At 38.0% G+C, this 16,778-nt stretch overlaps 1 protein-coding gene and 1 long non-coding RNA gene across 3 annotated transcripts in view; one reads left to right on the top strand and one right to left on the bottom strand.

The window, feature by feature from the left end:
* The window catches only part of MDFIC2 (MyoD family inhibitor domain containing 2), a 111,718-nt gene that overhangs the window by 57,554 nt on the left and 37,386 nt on the right, over positions 1 to 16,778 (bottom strand). The window lies entirely within an intron of this gene.
* On the top strand, positions 8,177 to 12,264 carry LOC129058335 (uncharacterized). The gene is made up of 3 exons (XR_008523438.2): positions 8,177 to 8,312; positions 10,413 to 10,468; positions 12,120 to 12,264. It is a non-coding gene; the product is annotated as an uncharacterized LOC129058335 (long non-coding RNA).

The raw sequence follows: 16,778 nt of genomic DNA, 5'->3' as shown, positions 1-16,778 counted from the left end.
TTCAGTGGAATTCTTATCCAATGTATGACTTAGGCTTAAAGTATATGTATTGTATGCTGATTTTCCATTGGTGTATGGTGTGGCATACAATTGTCCCATAAGCCTTTCATAGGTGTCACCCCATTTGCTTCAGTGTATGACTTTTTTAGACAATTGGGTGTTGGGGAGTCGGTCTTAAACGAGGACATAAACTATTGTGGTAATAACTGTCGATGGATTATGGAGTCAAGTGGTTCAATTAAGATGGGTCAGAGAGAATAATAAGTTACAAACGTGATTCAAGGTTACAATTTCAAAAGCTAAGTGAGGCTAGGCAAACAATATAAACCAATAAAGTGGGCCAGATAACAGGAATGAGATATCCATGGTAAACTGGAGAAGATGTGCCCCATTTATAGGAGATAACTATTTGGTTCCAACTAATTTCGTCATTCAGGCACTGTATTGCCCTACATCTGTTTATTTATTTTTTTAAGTTGAATGCCTGTACATGTCAGGAACTGGTTCTGTGGATACAGCAGTGAACAAAACAAACTAAACCATTAAAAAGAAAATCAAAAAGAAGGCCAGGCACGGTGGCTCATGCCTGTAATCCCAGCACTTTGGGAGGCTGAGGCGGGCAGATCACCTGAGGTCAGGAGTTCGAGACCAGCATGGCCAACATAGTGAAACCCCCTCTCTACTAAAAATAAAAAAATTAGCCAGGTGTGGTGGCAGGTGCCTGTAATTCCAGCTACTAGGGAGGCTGAGGCAAGAGAATCGCTTGAACCCGGTAGGCGGAGGTTGCAGTGAGCTGAGATCACACCATTGTACTCCAGCCTGGGGGACAAGAGTGAGACTTTGCTCAAAGAAAAAAAAAATAAAAAAGAAACTAATACCTAAAATAAAAAGTATTTTGGATTGTGATAAGTGCTAAAGAGCAAAACATGCAGTGGGTGAGTGAGATACAACATTTTGGAAAATATGGTAGGGTCAGTCCTTACTGAGAAGGTGCCTTTTAGTAAAGTCCTGAAAGAAGTAATAGAGGGAGCCATGTGGATAGGGAAGACCAATTTATTTATGGGGAATGGGAAGTGCAAGGATACATAGGCAGGGGTGTGCATGGAGTCCAAGGTGGGGGATAAATGTGGAAGGGGCTGAGTGGATAAAGGAGAGAGTGGATGAAGAGTTGTAGAATACCAGAGCCTTGGCTGCTTTAGGTGGGGCACCTTATTTCCACATTGAAAATGTTTCATCCAGCTGGGCACAGTGGCTCATGCCTGTCATCTCAGCACTTTGGGAGGCCAAGATAGGAAGCCTGAGCAACATAGCAAGACCTCACCTACAAAATACAAAACAATTAGCCAGGTGTGGTGATGCACGTCTGTAGTCCTAGCTAGTCAAGAGGCTAAGGCAGGAGGATGGCTTGAGCCCAGGAGTTCAATGCTGCAGTGAGCTATGATAACACCACTGTACAGCAGCCTGGGCTACAGTGCAAAACCCCAACTCTAAAAAAAGTAAAAATACAAGTAAAAAAAGAAAATATTTTATCCAGATGTTGAAATCTGAACATAAATACTCAATAAGACTATGCCATAACCCATTTAGAGAGATTTGAAACTCTTGTATTAAATAAGCTTAAGTGAAAAAAATTCTGTTCCTGGAGATAAAACTTTTTAAATATACTAAAAATGTATAATCTCTTTTAAAAACAAAACAAAGTCCAGAAGCTTTCCTAGTATGCTCTGTGGCATAATATAGCTAGCTCAGAAGATTCAAAAAAAGGGTTAACAAATGCAGAGGTAAGATTAATTATGAATCTGTACAGTTTGATTCAGATAACAGTTATTTAGTAGGCATATTTATATTTTTAATATTCTTTTCAGAGCATTAAAATTTTTTGGTAATTGTACATAACAAAACCCAGTTCCAATTACAAAAAAAAAATTGTATGCTAACTAGTAATGATAAAACATTAGTGTCAATTGCATGATTTTAACAGCTGTGAAGTCTGTATTTGAATTCTGTTAAATTTAATGGATAAATTAAAGTCATATTTTAAGACTACTTAAGGGATTCTTTTTTCAAAAACACTCAACCCCAAACATTCTAAAATTGCATATTTTTATTCAATCCATGCAATTATTCTTAATTATTATTTTGTTTTGTACAAGTTATACATTATTATAAACAGATGTGAGCATGAACTGAAATAACATAATCTATCTTAGATACAAAGGGCATAAAAGAGAAAATAGACCTTCTTTTGGGCTTTCCTTCCACTAAACTTTGGGGAAAATTAGTTTTCACTTAGAGAGCTTTTGGAACAATAAATACAAATCTATTTTCCCTAATGGTGAGGTGGCAGAGGTTGTCATACTTAGCAAACCAAAAGTGGAAAACAATTTTCCGCTACGAAATCAGAGATTTACAGAGAAGTTTACTATTTAAGTTTATCACAGTGGTAGATAATCTTTTTCTTAAGATTATAAAATGAAAAGCAGAAGTCCTGTCATAACGCACTCTACTCAATAGAGATATTCTATCGCCTCTCCATAGTAACTAAACAGTTGGTCGCTTCTTGTGCATTCTTCTATACAAGATTTATGCATACATGTCTTTATTTATGCATCCCTTATTTCTGTTTGAAAAAATGAGAGCATATTATATAAAATTGTCATTGTATTTCCTTTTCCGACCGTAACATTCCTCTTTAATGGTTTCCTAATATTCCTATTATGAATATGCAATAATGTATTTGACCAGTAATAGGCTGATGGACATTTAGATTGTTCCTTATAATTTTACAACAATACTTTTTGAAATGAGTGGAAAAGCAGCTTGAGAAAGAGAGAAACGCAGGTAAAACCTGTGGAACAATTGAAAGTTCAACTAATGAAACAGTGAACTAGTGGAATTCTTAAACCATGCTGATCCTTTGGTATCAAAGAAGTTAATTTGATTTATGCTATCTAAAAAAAGTAAAAAATTAAAATATTAGTAAACTGCAAGATGAATAGTAGATTAGTGGACCAATGACAGGTAAATTTTTGTAAAACAAAACTTCTATGAAAAAACATACATACTGTAATTTTATAGTCAGTAAAAATGCAGAAATAAAAGGACCAAAGAAGAGGCCTGGCTGTTCTTGACATTTGGTTCATAATAAGTAGATACGGAATAAGCATATTGGTTCTGTGATTCAGGAGTTTGTTTTTCTTCTTTATTTTAGAGACAGAGTCTTGCTCTGTTGCCCAGGCAGTGGTATGAGCACACCTAACTGCAGCCTTGACCACCTGGGCTAAAGTGATCCTCCTGCCTCAGCCTCCTGAGTAGCTAGGACTGCAAGCATGTACCACCAAGCCTGGCTATTTTTTTTTTTCCTGTGGAGGTGGGGTCTCATCATGTTGCATAGGCTGGTCTTGAACTGCTGGGCTCAAGTGTTCCCCCAACCGTGGCCTCTCAAGGGGAGGTATGAGCCCCTGTACCCAGCCAGGGGGCTGTTTTTCAACTTCAGCTTATGTGCCATCTGAACATTAGGAATTGGGAAATGATCAATGCACACCAATTGATGGAAGCCTCCATAACTTTAGAAAATGCTTTAACTTCTTGGATAGGTGCAAACTGTGTGGATCCTGAGCATTTACAGGAAAAAAATTCTAATTACAGGGAGAATTGGTAAAATTTTTACAACGCATAATTGAAAATCAGGATCTACCCACTTTTTTTTCTCCACTAGCGTTGAACCAGTTTATAGGTGTAGTAATACCACCCCAAATTAATTTTTTTGATACACATAGTAACAATATACTTAGAAATTCAGGGTTTTAGGTAATGGAGCAAGAACCAACAAGGTCAAATGATTTTATCTATTGGTTTCCCCATGGTTATGAATGACTCTTTAAGATGGATCCTTTTTATTCAGATGGAAACATTAAAACTTTAGTTGTAAAGTTTTTGTTTCTAATAAAAATGAAGCCACTTTCTGGGAATCAAGATGGCACCTTTGTTATGGATTTTCTAAGTCAGACAGAGAGAAATGTACTCGTTATGTGAAAGACATAGTTTGGCCTTTTTGGCAATCTTCCCTATGATGATATATTGTATAAACTAATCTCTAAGATTCCTTTAAAATGCCATGCTGACTGTAAACTGCAATTAATAAAAGCTTATGCTCTCAATTCTAATTTAAGGAGGAATATTAACTCTTTGAGGATCTCAGGACCTCATTTAGTTCATTTAGTTCTTCTTAAGTGCTATGTATTGAAACCCTAGTGACTTTAAAGAAATTAATACAATATTGGAAAACCTATGCTATGCCACTTGCTGCTCCATCAGTAAAGTAAATAATGGGAAAGTAAAGTAAATAATGGGAAAGGAAATCCTTGAGCCGTGACATGTGTCCCTCTTTTTCTAGCAGTATGGGGAAGCAATGGAAAGGGTCAGACGGCATTATTGGCCTTCTAGGTCATTCTAACTGTCAGGAAGTCCCCTATTAATCATTTACTTCCAAGTTAAGAGTTCTCTAAACATATGTAACATACTAATACTGGAATGCAAAGTAGATGGGCTACTTCACCTATGTCTGCAACTAGAAGCTTAAATAAACTTCTGTAGATGGATGCTTGGGATTTCAGCACATGTTCTCAGTTCCCTGGGAAATGGATTATAATTGCTCCACCCTGTGAAGCACAAGGAAAAGCCAGACTATGGGCTGAGTGAAGGAGAGGAGGGCAAGTCCAGTGGTGGAGAGAATATCATAATAATTCAGAGATCTGATGGCAAAAAGCAGTATTAGAACATAGACTATGAAAAACGCGAGAGGATATTTATACACTGTTTAAAGCCAGCGCTACTTTTCCAGAAAATGATTTGATAATACATGTCATGATTATCGTAGGAAATTTTGTGAACTATACATTTGGTCTTCCCGGTACTTCGGACGGGTTTCTTTGGCAAACTCTTCCCCATTCCTTAAAATCTGGCATATATGGCCATTCAAAGAAGTTCAAGAATAGACTTCCTTGGTAATTTGGTAATGGAGATATTGGGGAAGAATCTTCGCTTTTTGGATCATGGGTTTTAAGGAATTAGGTTTAGGAATGTCAGCAGCCATCATTTCTTTTGCAGAGAACCTGTTCATGGCAGGAGAGAATGTGACCAAGCAGAAAAGAAGAATCATAAATGAGCAGAGCTGTAAGATAGAGAAAGAGAGGAAGGGGGGAAGGGAAAGAAGGGAAGAAGGAAGGAAGGGAGGGAGAGGGAGAGAGAATTGGAAAATCAATTAGAAGAAGATACCCTTTGCAATGCCATCAAAACCCATGAAATACTGAGGAAGAGAATTAAGGAAGTATATGTGAGGCCTGAACTCTAAAAGCTATGAAACATTGCTTAGAGAAGTTAAAGACTACCTAAATTAATGGAGATACATACTTTATTCATGCATCAGAAGACTCAATACTGTTAGGATGACAATCCTCTGCAAAATGACTTATGTATTCAGTGCAATCCCAATACAAATCCCAGCAGCAGGCATTTTTAGAAATGCAATAGATCTAGGTAAGCCCTAACCATTTTGAAACAGAACACAACAGAAAGGCTTTTACTATTTGATTTCCAAAGTTACAATAAAGCTATAATAATCATGACAGCATGGTATTGGTGTAAGGACAGACATATACATCAATAAGACTCAATGAAGAGTTCGGAAATAAACCTATGTAACTATGGTCAATTGATTTTTGACAAAGATGTCAAGGTAATTAAATGGGGGAAATGGAGAGTCTTTTCAATAAATGGTGCTAGAAGAACATCTGGATATTCATAAGGAAAAGTTAAATGAATCCCAACTTTCATTTCACATCATAGACAAAAAAATTAATTTGAAATGGATCATTGATCTAAATGTAAGGCAAAAACTATTATCTTCTAGAATAAAACATAGGAGAAAATATTTGCAACTTTGAGCAATAGGGTGGGCAACAATTTCTTAGATCAGACACCAAAAGCATGAGTCATAAAACTTAATAAATTGGCTTTCATCAAAATTATAAATCTTTGCTCTTTGAAAAATACCATCAAGAAAATAAAAAGCAGGCATATATGAAGAGAATATTTACAGTTCATTGATTGGACAAATAACTTCAGTTGAGAATACACAAACATGCATTTACAGAGAGAGAGAGAGAGATTTACTGACATTGTTATAACCTCTAGGTTCAACCAAAACTGAAGATAGATCTGTTCCTAGACTATCCAGTCATATGAGCTAGTAGAGTCTCATTTTTTAAAGTTAGTATAATCTGAATTTCTATCCATTGCAAATAGGGAATACTGATTGGCACAATCTTTTAAAATATTCATATGCTCTGACTTAGCTCTCACACTACTGGAAATTTATAGAAAGTGAAAAGAAGCTATTCGGTCAAAGCTTTATGTATAAGAATGTGAATTGAAGCATATTTTTAATAGCAAAAACTTTAAAATTATAAAAATAACTAACAATAGGGGAATGGAACCTTGCAAAAAGTGTTATTTAGCCAATAAAATATAACCATAGAAGGAGGCACACAAAAATGCTGAGAGCAGATGATGACCCTATGACTGAATTTTTTCTTTAATTTTTTAAATTAAATTTAATTTTTCTTCAATTTCTTTAATTTTTTGACAGTGAATCTCTTATTTTTATCATTGAAATTTAAATATATATTTGAAAAACAGCTAAAAAGATAAAAAAGGGTGCAAGATATATAATAAAGGTACTCAAGTTAGTGCTAACTAGAGAAAGATACAGTTGATGTGCTTATCAGGTCAGTTTCCTACTTGAAATTATACAGTACCTCCCGCTAGCACTCAGTTTATATTCTGAATGTCTCAGGATGGCAGACAAGGCCCTTTTTCATATGTGGTCCTTTTTCCAGTTACAACCTCAGCTCTAGCTATTTCCCAGAATACATTCTATTCATAGTCTATGCTAAAAACCTACAAGAAAGAGGTAAGAGTCGGAATTTCACATTACTTTGGGAGAAAACTGACATTTATCCATTTTTTGACTCCATCTTTTGACTCCCGCTGTTTAGAGGATCTAAAGTGACCCTGATGGACAGTGGAAGAAATCACAACATGGAATTCCTTGAATAAAAATTTATTGACTTAAAAAAAAAAAAGAAAAGAAAGTAAGCACCAAACCTTACACCCAGGTCTGGGAGGTGTTAGAAGTAGCACGCAAGCACTTGAAGGGCAGGGAGCCGGTCTGCTCTATTCATGGCTGTTTCAGAAATCAGAGCCATGCAGGGCTTTCTGGATTACCCCTCTGCGAAATATTTTTAATTTACTCCTCCAAATTCACTTTCTGCTTTCTTTTAACCATCTCTACACCCTGAAAGTCTGACGTGTAAGGTCTTCATCAGTGGGCTCCCATATTAGTTTCCCATGGCTACTGTAAAAAAGTGCCACAAACTGGGTGGCATAAAGTAACAGAAATGTATTGTTGTATTAGTCTGTTTTCATACTGGTATAAAAACTGACCGAGACAGTGTCATTTATAAAGGAAAGAGGTTTAATTGACTCACAGTTCAGCACAGCTGGGGAGGTGTCAGGAAACTTACAATCATGGTGGAAGGTGGAGGGGAAGCAAGGCACCTTCTTCACAAGGAAGCAGGAAGGAGAAGTGCCAAGTGAAGGGGAAAGAGGCCCTTATAAAACCATCAGATCTCAGGAGAACCCACTCACTATCACGAGAACAGCGTGATCCAATTACCTCTGTCTGATCTCTCCCTTAACACATGGGGATTATAGGTTATAATTCAAGATGAGATTTGGGTGGGGACACAAAACCCAACCATATCAATTGGCTTACAGTTCTGAAGGCTAGAATCTGAAATCAAGGTGTCGGCAGAGCCATGTTCCCTCTGAAACCTAGAGGAAAATCCATCCTGCCCTCTTCCTAACTTCTGGTGGTTTGCCAGCAATCACAGGCTTTCCTTAGTTTGCAGCTGCCTAACTCCAATCTCTGCCTTTGTCATCGTATGGCATTTCGCCTGTGTGTGTCTGTGTCTTCCCATCGTCACTTCTTATAAGGATGCCAGTCATATTGGATTTAGGGGCCCACTCTACTCCAGTATGACTTTATCTTAAGTTAGCTAATTACATCTGCAACAACCCTATTTCCAAATAAAGTCTCATTATGAGGTAATGGGGGTTAGTACCTCAACATATTTTTGACATCCCCTCAGTTCAACTCATAACAGCCCCATTCCCTATCATCTTCTGATTGTGTTAAGTCAAGGGCTAGGAGTCCCTGTCATGAGAACAGAGGATGGGAGGAACGGAAGGTCTGCATATTTTATTTATTTATTAATTTTTCCTTTCAGGTTCCCTAGTGGCTGCATCACTCCATGAAAGGTTACAACTTCTGTCAGACTGCCCTCTTTATACAGCTGTTCTCTCCAGATTCAGCATCTAGGATACCTATAACTTATCCCTCCCCTTTCACTTTCAGATTTAGGGATGGTAATGAACTCACTTCTCAATTATTGCTAGCTCCAAGGTACTATTGTCCCTCTTGGTGGGTTCCCAGACATCTGCCCACCCTTTTAAAAGCAGTCCCTTTATAAACTCTCCTCCAGTTAGACAATGTATTATCTTTTCCTGCTGAGATCAGGACCAATATACTTCTAGCTGATGGAGAAACTGAGTCCAGGGAAGATAAGTGATTTTCTCAAGTTTATAATATTTGCAGAACTTGTGGGCCGCAGGTCTCTTGAAAAATTCCGCTTGACATGAAACAGACCTTGCACAAATTATTCAAACAGTAAGAATATAAGCACTTCAAAGTTTATTTAAAGTTCAATTCCATTAATTTTAGAAAAAAGGCACAAAAATCAGAAGTCCATTAGCAGATAATATTGTATTTCAGTTTGGTTCCCTTATGCATTGCTTGAAATTTACTCAAAGACATTTGGTGGTCAAAGCTTTGGATCATTCACAAGAGTCAATCTTGGATTCTTAAAATCAAAGCCATGCTATTTCTTTTAAGAGAGTTAGTGCAGTGTGGCTTTCTCCTTATTGCTCTCTTGGCTTGTCCCTTCATCATACTCTAACAACTGTGCTTCAAACAAAGTTGATGTGAACATGCATATGTTTAATCTGAAACCTCAGCAGCTTCACTCTCACTATATCAGCTGCAGCCATCTAGCACTTCAGATGCAACTTCCCTCCATGGTTGTGTTTGTACTTTCCTTGATTCATTCTCTATATCCTGATTAATAATTACATTTCAATTTCTGTGGTAATGACTCACTTCCGTATCATTGCTAGTTCCAAGGTACCATGCTCTCCCTTGTTGGTTTCCCTGACATCCCTGAATGGGCTTTCTTCACTTTCAACAATTTCTACCATAAGTGCAGGACCAGCCAAAACTGGCTTTATTTTGTTGAAAACAGAATGCCAAGTTATCTTGCAGATGTAGCAAAGCCAAAACTGCAAGTCATATAACCTGGGCATGTGCAGAGGAGGAAAGCCTTAACCTCAAATAGCATTTGAAACCGACATTTCCTCCCTGTGGAACCAAGAAGACTAGGATGTGACTGGAACCTGAATGCCAGAACCTTTTTAGAAACAAGCGGTTTGTTATCCAAGAAGATCCGGGGCTGAAATCCACCGTTTCATACCTTACCATAAATGGCCAAGTTTAAAGCCCTTGAACTCTGCCCTGCCAGCACTTCTGCATACCAACCTGTCCTTCCTTACCCATAAGAGTGTGATCTAACCCTAGATAGAGGAGACAGATTTGAGCCATGCCTCCTGTGTCCTTGCTGGTCAACCTCACAATAAAGCCATTTCTTTTCTCAAAAGCTGGTGCCACAGTATTGTCTTCTATGTGTGTTGAGCAGCAAGGCCATCGCTCAGTAACAATACTTTCAATAGAACCATCAAATAAAGATGAAAGAACAAAAATCATATGATGAAAGGATGAAAATGCATGAATAATTGTACCAATAACATGAGACTGAAAACAGGCAGTGAAGCTTCAAACAAAATTTAACTCTGAGTTTCCAAGGAGCCAACGCAAAATAGAAAATGATGCATTGCTGAGCCTCATCATCTGATAACATAAGTTTTGATGAGAAAAATATAATGGACAATAACTTCAATCAGTGTTCTTTAAAAGATGCAGATGCATTCTTAATAAGACTGTAGAAATGAAATAAGACCAGTTATAGTAAATGCAGAGCTCTTCAGTGTTTATTATGGGGATGGCTTGGGGGCTCTGGAATGCCATTTCATGTGGGCCTTATTTACTGTCATAATAAAGGAATTTTGAAGTTATTTCCAAACGAAGTTGCATGTAATATTATATTACAGAAATATTCTGCTAGGTTCAAAGCAAATAGTCATTGACTCTGAAATTTTATACTTGTGTCACATAACAGGGTTGGCGCATGCACCATGCTTGCCTTGCTTGGGGTTATTGGAGATTCCGGGATCTGTAAGTTTATAGTTTTCATCAAATTTGGAAAATGTTTAGTTGTTATTTCTTCAAATATTTTTCTATGTTCCATCTCTCTCCTCTCCTTCAAAGCTATGTTAGATGACATGATATTGTCCCACAGGTCAATAAGTTTGGGTTTTATTTCTCCCAATATTTTTGTCTCTGTGTTTTGCTTTGGATAGTTTCTGTTGCTACATTTTCATATTCACTGCTCTTCCTATCTGTATTGTCTGACCTGCTGTTAACACTATCCAGGGAAATTTAATTTTAGGTATTGGATTCCTCTAAAAATTTTATTTCATTTATTTCTAGGTAATTCATCTCTCTCTTTATGTTTGTCTTTCCTTTATATCTTTGAGCATATAAGTCAGATTCATAATAGTTGTTTTGGTACCCTGACTATAAATTCTATATTTGTCATTAATGGTTCTGTTTTTAACCAACTGATTTTTCCTTCTGGTTATGGATCATATTTTCCTGCTTCTTCTTTGTTCAGTAATTTTTATTGTGTGCTGGGTATTGTAGATTTTATGTTATCGAGTGCTGGTTTTTTAAAAAATATTCTTTTAAGTGTATTTGACTTTGTTCTAGTGACAGTTGTGATCAATACAGTTCTTTTTTATTTTATTTTAAAAATCTTTTAGGGTAGGTCTATAGGAATAATTACTCTAGAGCTAATTTAGCCTTTCTAAGATGTGATCCTTCTGAAGTTCTGACCCTGCGTGCTCCCATACTCACAGAGGTTTCTCCTCTTGGGCTGTTGGGAATTCAAGTAATTTTCAGCCCTAAATGATCTCTGGAAAATGTTTGGTTGACAGATCTCTAGTAGTTGTTCTTTCCCAGAAAGTTTGTCATGCCTAGCCTCATAGGGTTTCACTTCTCATATATAGATGGTATTCAGCAAAAGACTCAAGGGAGCCCTATGCAAATGTATAAAATATTTATCTACTGAGCTCCCTTCTCTTGGGTTCTCTGCCCTACAAATTTCTATCCTCTCTGCCTCCCCAAATTTCAATTTGTCTTTCCTTCAACTCAGTAACATTGTCTGGCTCCATCTGGGTTCCCATTGCTATATCACAGTCCAGAAATTACTCCTAGGCAGAAGGTCTGGGCAATGGTGGAACTCACTTTGTTTCCTTTCTCTCGGGGATCACAATCCTGCAATTGCTGTTGTCCAATATCTAAAATGGTTGTTGAATACATTATTTCTAGTTCTTTAGGTATTAACAGCAGAAGGATGATTCAGGCTCTCCTACTCTGTCATAACTGGAAGCAGTTAACTTTACTATGAATTATCATTATGTTATAAATTCTGTAATCATCTTGTGGCTAGCACAGTCACTTTGCATTTAATATTTTTGCAGAAAGGATTACTTTTTAAATGATTACAAAATATATATGTTTAAAATGTAGCATATGTTTTGCATTTCTTCATTTTAAAATATATACAGATGGTGTAAATAAAAATGGCAATGGCAATGACTTGAACATCTCTTGACCTCTCTTGACCTTAAAAAGGCATTCGTGTTATCCGCTATCTCTCTAGTTAAGTATACTTTTGCAATTTGCCACAATGCAGGCCTTTATCATCTTTACATATTTAGAAATCTGCTCTTGTTTAGTCTTCTAAGAGTGGATTTTTTTTTAGAGGGCAAACATGCAACAAGGCTCAACCAATGAATGTCTAAGAACTGAATATCGGCGGCTTGCTAATTTACAGATCACAAGAATCAATCTGCCTGAGTCCACATGACCAGCATATTCTCTCCCTGTTAGAGAATAACCACGAGAATTTATTGGTAAGCATGGACTTTGAACAAAGTGAGTTGGGTGAGTCAAACAGTTGCTGGCATCAGGCCATATACTAAGTCACTCATCTCATCAACAAATATTTACTGAGCACTTAAAACATGCCATTTACTTTGCTAAAGACTCACTTTGCTAAACACAGTGAACATGGCAGATGCAGTCCCATAATAACAGAATTCTTGGACAAATATTAAACAGGGAATAATAGCAGTGTGATGAATCTCGTGATAGGGAAAATACAGGGAGCTATGGAAACTCTTGGGTGTGTGTGTACGGACATCGGAGATGTATTAGTCTGTTCTCACACTGCTAATAAAGACATACCCTAGACTGGGTAATTTACACAGGAAAGAGGATTAATTGACTCACAGTTCCACATGGCTGGGGATGCCTCACAATCATGGTGGAAGGTGAATGAGACAAAGTCACGTCTTACATGGTGGCAGCAAGAGAGCATGTGCAGGGGAACTTCCCTTTATAAAACCATCAGATGTCGTGAGACTTATTCACTATCACAAGAACAGCACAGGAAAGACCTGCCCCATGATTCAATTACCTCTCACTGGGTTCCTCCCATGACATGTGGGAATTATGGGAGCTACAATTCAAGATAGGATTGGGTGGGGACACAGCCAAACCATATCAAGGGGAGAACCTAAAGTAGGTCAGTGTTCATGTAAGGCTCTCTGGATAAATCATATTTAAGTTGAGATATAGGGGATTGAAAAGAATTATTCAGGTGAAGAAGGGAGAAAAAACTAACCTAGTGAGATATTCTCCCAAGTGTGATATTCTTTTCGCTAATGGAATGCAAGAGCAGGAAAGGCATCAATTTTGGAGCAAATGTAAAGGAAAATGGAGATTGCAGAGAAGGCAGGAAATCTCTTGATTTTAGGATCTGATGACCACTACCCCAACCCACCCCACCGTGCTCCATGCTACCTCCATACTCCCTGCACACACACACTAACACACAAGTTCATGAGCGAACCTTCCCAGCCATCTCAGGACTTTTAGGGTGGGGTTGCGTTATCAAGGTTCTTCATTAATATTTTTTCAAACTGACTGGCAAAGGTAAGCAGATAAGGGACATTTTCTCCATGTGCTTTGCACCTTACCAAATGTATTAGTCCAGTCTCACACTGCTGTAAAGAACTGCCTGAGACTGGGTGATTTACAAAGAGGTTTAATTGACTCACAGTTCAGCATGGCTGGGGAAGCCTCAGGAAACTTATAATCATGATGGGAGGCACCTCTTCACAGGGTGGCAGGAGAGAGAATGAGTGCCAGCAGGGGAAATGCCAGACACTTATAAAACCATCAGATCTCATGAGACTCACTCACTGTCACGAGAACAGCATGGGGGAAGCCACCTCCATGATCCAATGACCTCCACCTGGTCTCCCCTTGACACGTGTAAATTATGGAGCTTACAATTCAACATGAGGTTTAGGTGGGGACACAAAGCCTAATCATATCACCAAATAAGTTTGCTTATTCAGAAAAGAGAATGTGAAATCTCTTTGTCTTTTGAACCAAGTTTATTGAACCAGTCTCTCACACTATTTTGGTTATTATGTCTTTTTCTTCAGTTTAGTAGCCTTAAGCAGAATGTTGCTTTATTAAAAATATTTACAAACATTTATGTTTTTTTATTGAAGGAGGAACTTATTTTTAGCTTCGTATTTTTGTGAGTTGATTTGATCTATTATGACTTATATTTAATTATGTACTTCTAATGTCAAATTTTTAATTTATATAGTTCAACACTGTTTTGATTAAACTGTAATCATTATTGAATATAAACATTTTGGGGCAACTGTAACTGCTTTGCTTCTCTACTTATCATAGAGATACATATTTCTATATTATATTATTATTTATTTATTTAGAAACAGGGTCTCATTTCTGTCACCCAAGCTGGAGAGCAGTGGCACAATCATGGCTCACTGCAGCCTGGATCTCCTAGGCTCAAGTGATCCAGAGTCCTGCCTCAGCCTCCCGAGTAGCTGGGACTACAGGCACACACCACCACACAAGGGTAAATTTTTTTATTTTTTATTTTTTAATTTTTAATTTTTATTTCAGTGAAGACAGGGTCTCCCTATGTTGCCCATGCTGGTCTCAAACTCCTGGGCTCAAGAAATTCTTCTGCCTCAGCCTCCCAAAGTGTGGGGATTAGAGATGTGAGCCACTGCACCTGGCTTATACTTTTCTTTTAAAATATATTTCTATTGTATTTGAAACATGAATCAGCTTCAAAGCGAATTAGTAGATATCAGTCCAGAAGGTACACAGATATAGTGAACACCATTAAGGGAGAAGTTTGGAATCATTGGTCTGACACATCCATTGCCTGTCACAGAAGACATGGCCTGGCAATGGGATTAGATTATTGGAACTTTGTTGGCTGAGGAGCCTTCACATATGAACATGCTTGGATGGAGACTGCCAACATTTTCCGGTCATAGGTTTCTTAGCTAAACTCCCATGAAATAGCTCCTTCTGAGCAATGTCGTGTCAGTGAATGAAGTTGGGTCACTCCCCAAAATTGCTAGCTGGGGAGGGGGTGGGAAGGAGAATAGGAAGTACCAAGCTTCTATTTTTATAAATTTTCTCTGATTAATTATGTAGGGATTTTACACTTAATTCCCCCTTATGTTTTAGACTGTAAAAGAAGTCTCATTTTTACGAAGGGCAGAATGCAAAACAAGAATTGATGGGTAAATCTTAATATTGTGAAGGTATTTCTACCATGTTCTAAAAAATATCATCTAAGTATCAAGTTTTCCACGGCACCTACCTTTACAGGATTATAGACTCTACCCTCTTGCACAGATTCTTGTTTAATAGCTTTTTGTTTTGTTTTGTTTTGAGAGGGAGTCTCGCTCTGTCGCCCAGGCTGGAGTGCAGTGGCGCGATCTCCGCTCACTGCAAGCTCCGCCTCCTGGGCTCACGCCCTTCTCCTGCCTCAGCCTCCCGAGTAGCTGGGACTACAGGCGCCCGCCACCACGCCCGGCTAATTTTTTGTATTTCTTTTTTTAGTAAAGATGGGATTTCACCGTGTTAGCTAGGATGGTCTTCCTCTCCTGACCTCGAGATCTGCCTGCCTCGGCCTCCCAAAGTGCTGGGATTATAGGCGAGAGCCACCCCGCCCAGCCTAAAATAGTATTTTTTAATGGCAGCTTCACAGTAAACAGTTTCAGATAAAGTGTCTTCACTGGATGAGAGTTAAGTCGTTTTTAGGAAACAAGTTTTGTTAAGTAAAAAATGGAAATTTAATATGATTACTAATATATCCAGATAACTTGTTTACCTTTTGAAAAGCAGACGTGAAAATTTGCGCCAAGGGCCCAATTTCCTTTCCTTTTCTTCCCTTCCCCTTCCCTTCCTTTCCCTTTCTCCTTTCCTTTCGCCTCCCTTTTCACCTCCCCTTTCTCCTCCCCTCCTTCTCCTCCTCTTTCTCCTCCTCCTCCTCCTTCCTCTCCAATATTTAAGGACTTCATTGTTTTTAGAGTAATTTTAGGTTCACTGCAAAATTGGGCAGAAGGTGCAGAGATATCGCATATACTCCTGCCCCCACACATGCACAGCCACCTTATTATCAACATTCCCCGGCTGGACGCAGAAGCGCACACCTGTAATCCCAGCACTTTTGGGGGCCAAGGCAAGCGGATTGCCTGAGAGCAGAAGTTCGCGACCAGCCTGGGCAGCACGGAGGAACACCCACCGTCTGTACTCAAATACAAAAAATTAGCCCGGCATGGTTGTGTGCACCTGTAGTCCTAGCTACTTGGGAGGCTGAAGCGGGAGAATCACTTGAACCCGGGAGGCGGAGGTGGCAGTGAGCAGAGATCGCGTCACTGCACTCCAGCCTGGGCAACAGAGCAAGACTCCGTCTCAAAAAAAAAAAAAAAAAAATTCCCCACCAGAATGGTGCATTTGTTACAATTGATAAACCTACACTGACACATCAACACTCCAAGGCCATAGTTCACATTCGGGTTCACTCTGGTGATGTACCTTCTATGGGTTTGGACAAATGTATATTGACATGTAGCTTTCTTTGTCAAACCATTAAATTTTCAGTATTCTCTCTTCTTTTGTTTTTGCAGCTGATTTTTAAAGCTTCTTTTTAAAAATCTATTGATTTTGGCAACTGCTGTAGAGAAATACTTCAATGAAGTATCTACTTTATATCTGATTATTTGCATCATAAATGTTTTTCCTTCATTTACAAAACAAACTATTCTTACTAAATATTTTTTATCGATAAATTTATAAAATCTCAGTTTATGAGGATTATTTTTTCTGGAGCACATATTATGTATGGCCACTATTAATAATTGACAATGGAAGCAATGAAAATTTAGTTCTCTCCTTTGAACCAGGAAAAATCTTAACCTTCTTGTGTATTACAAAGGTTAAATGAAAAAGAAATAGAAAAAAATTCTATTGTGATAGGATATATTATTGTCCCTTTATCAACCTGTCAAAA

The sequence above is a fragment of the Pongo abelii genome, chromosome 2 (assembly GCF_028885655.2).
Source record: "Pongo abelii isolate AG06213 chromosome 2, NHGRI_mPonAbe1-v2.0_pri, whole genome shotgun sequence".
Classification (NCBI taxonomy): domain Eukaryota; kingdom Metazoa; phylum Chordata; class Mammalia; order Primates; family Hominidae; genus Pongo; species Pongo abelii.
The sequence above is the reverse complement of the archived record's forward strand: the minus strand, read 5'-3'. Positions and strand labels throughout refer to the sequence as shown.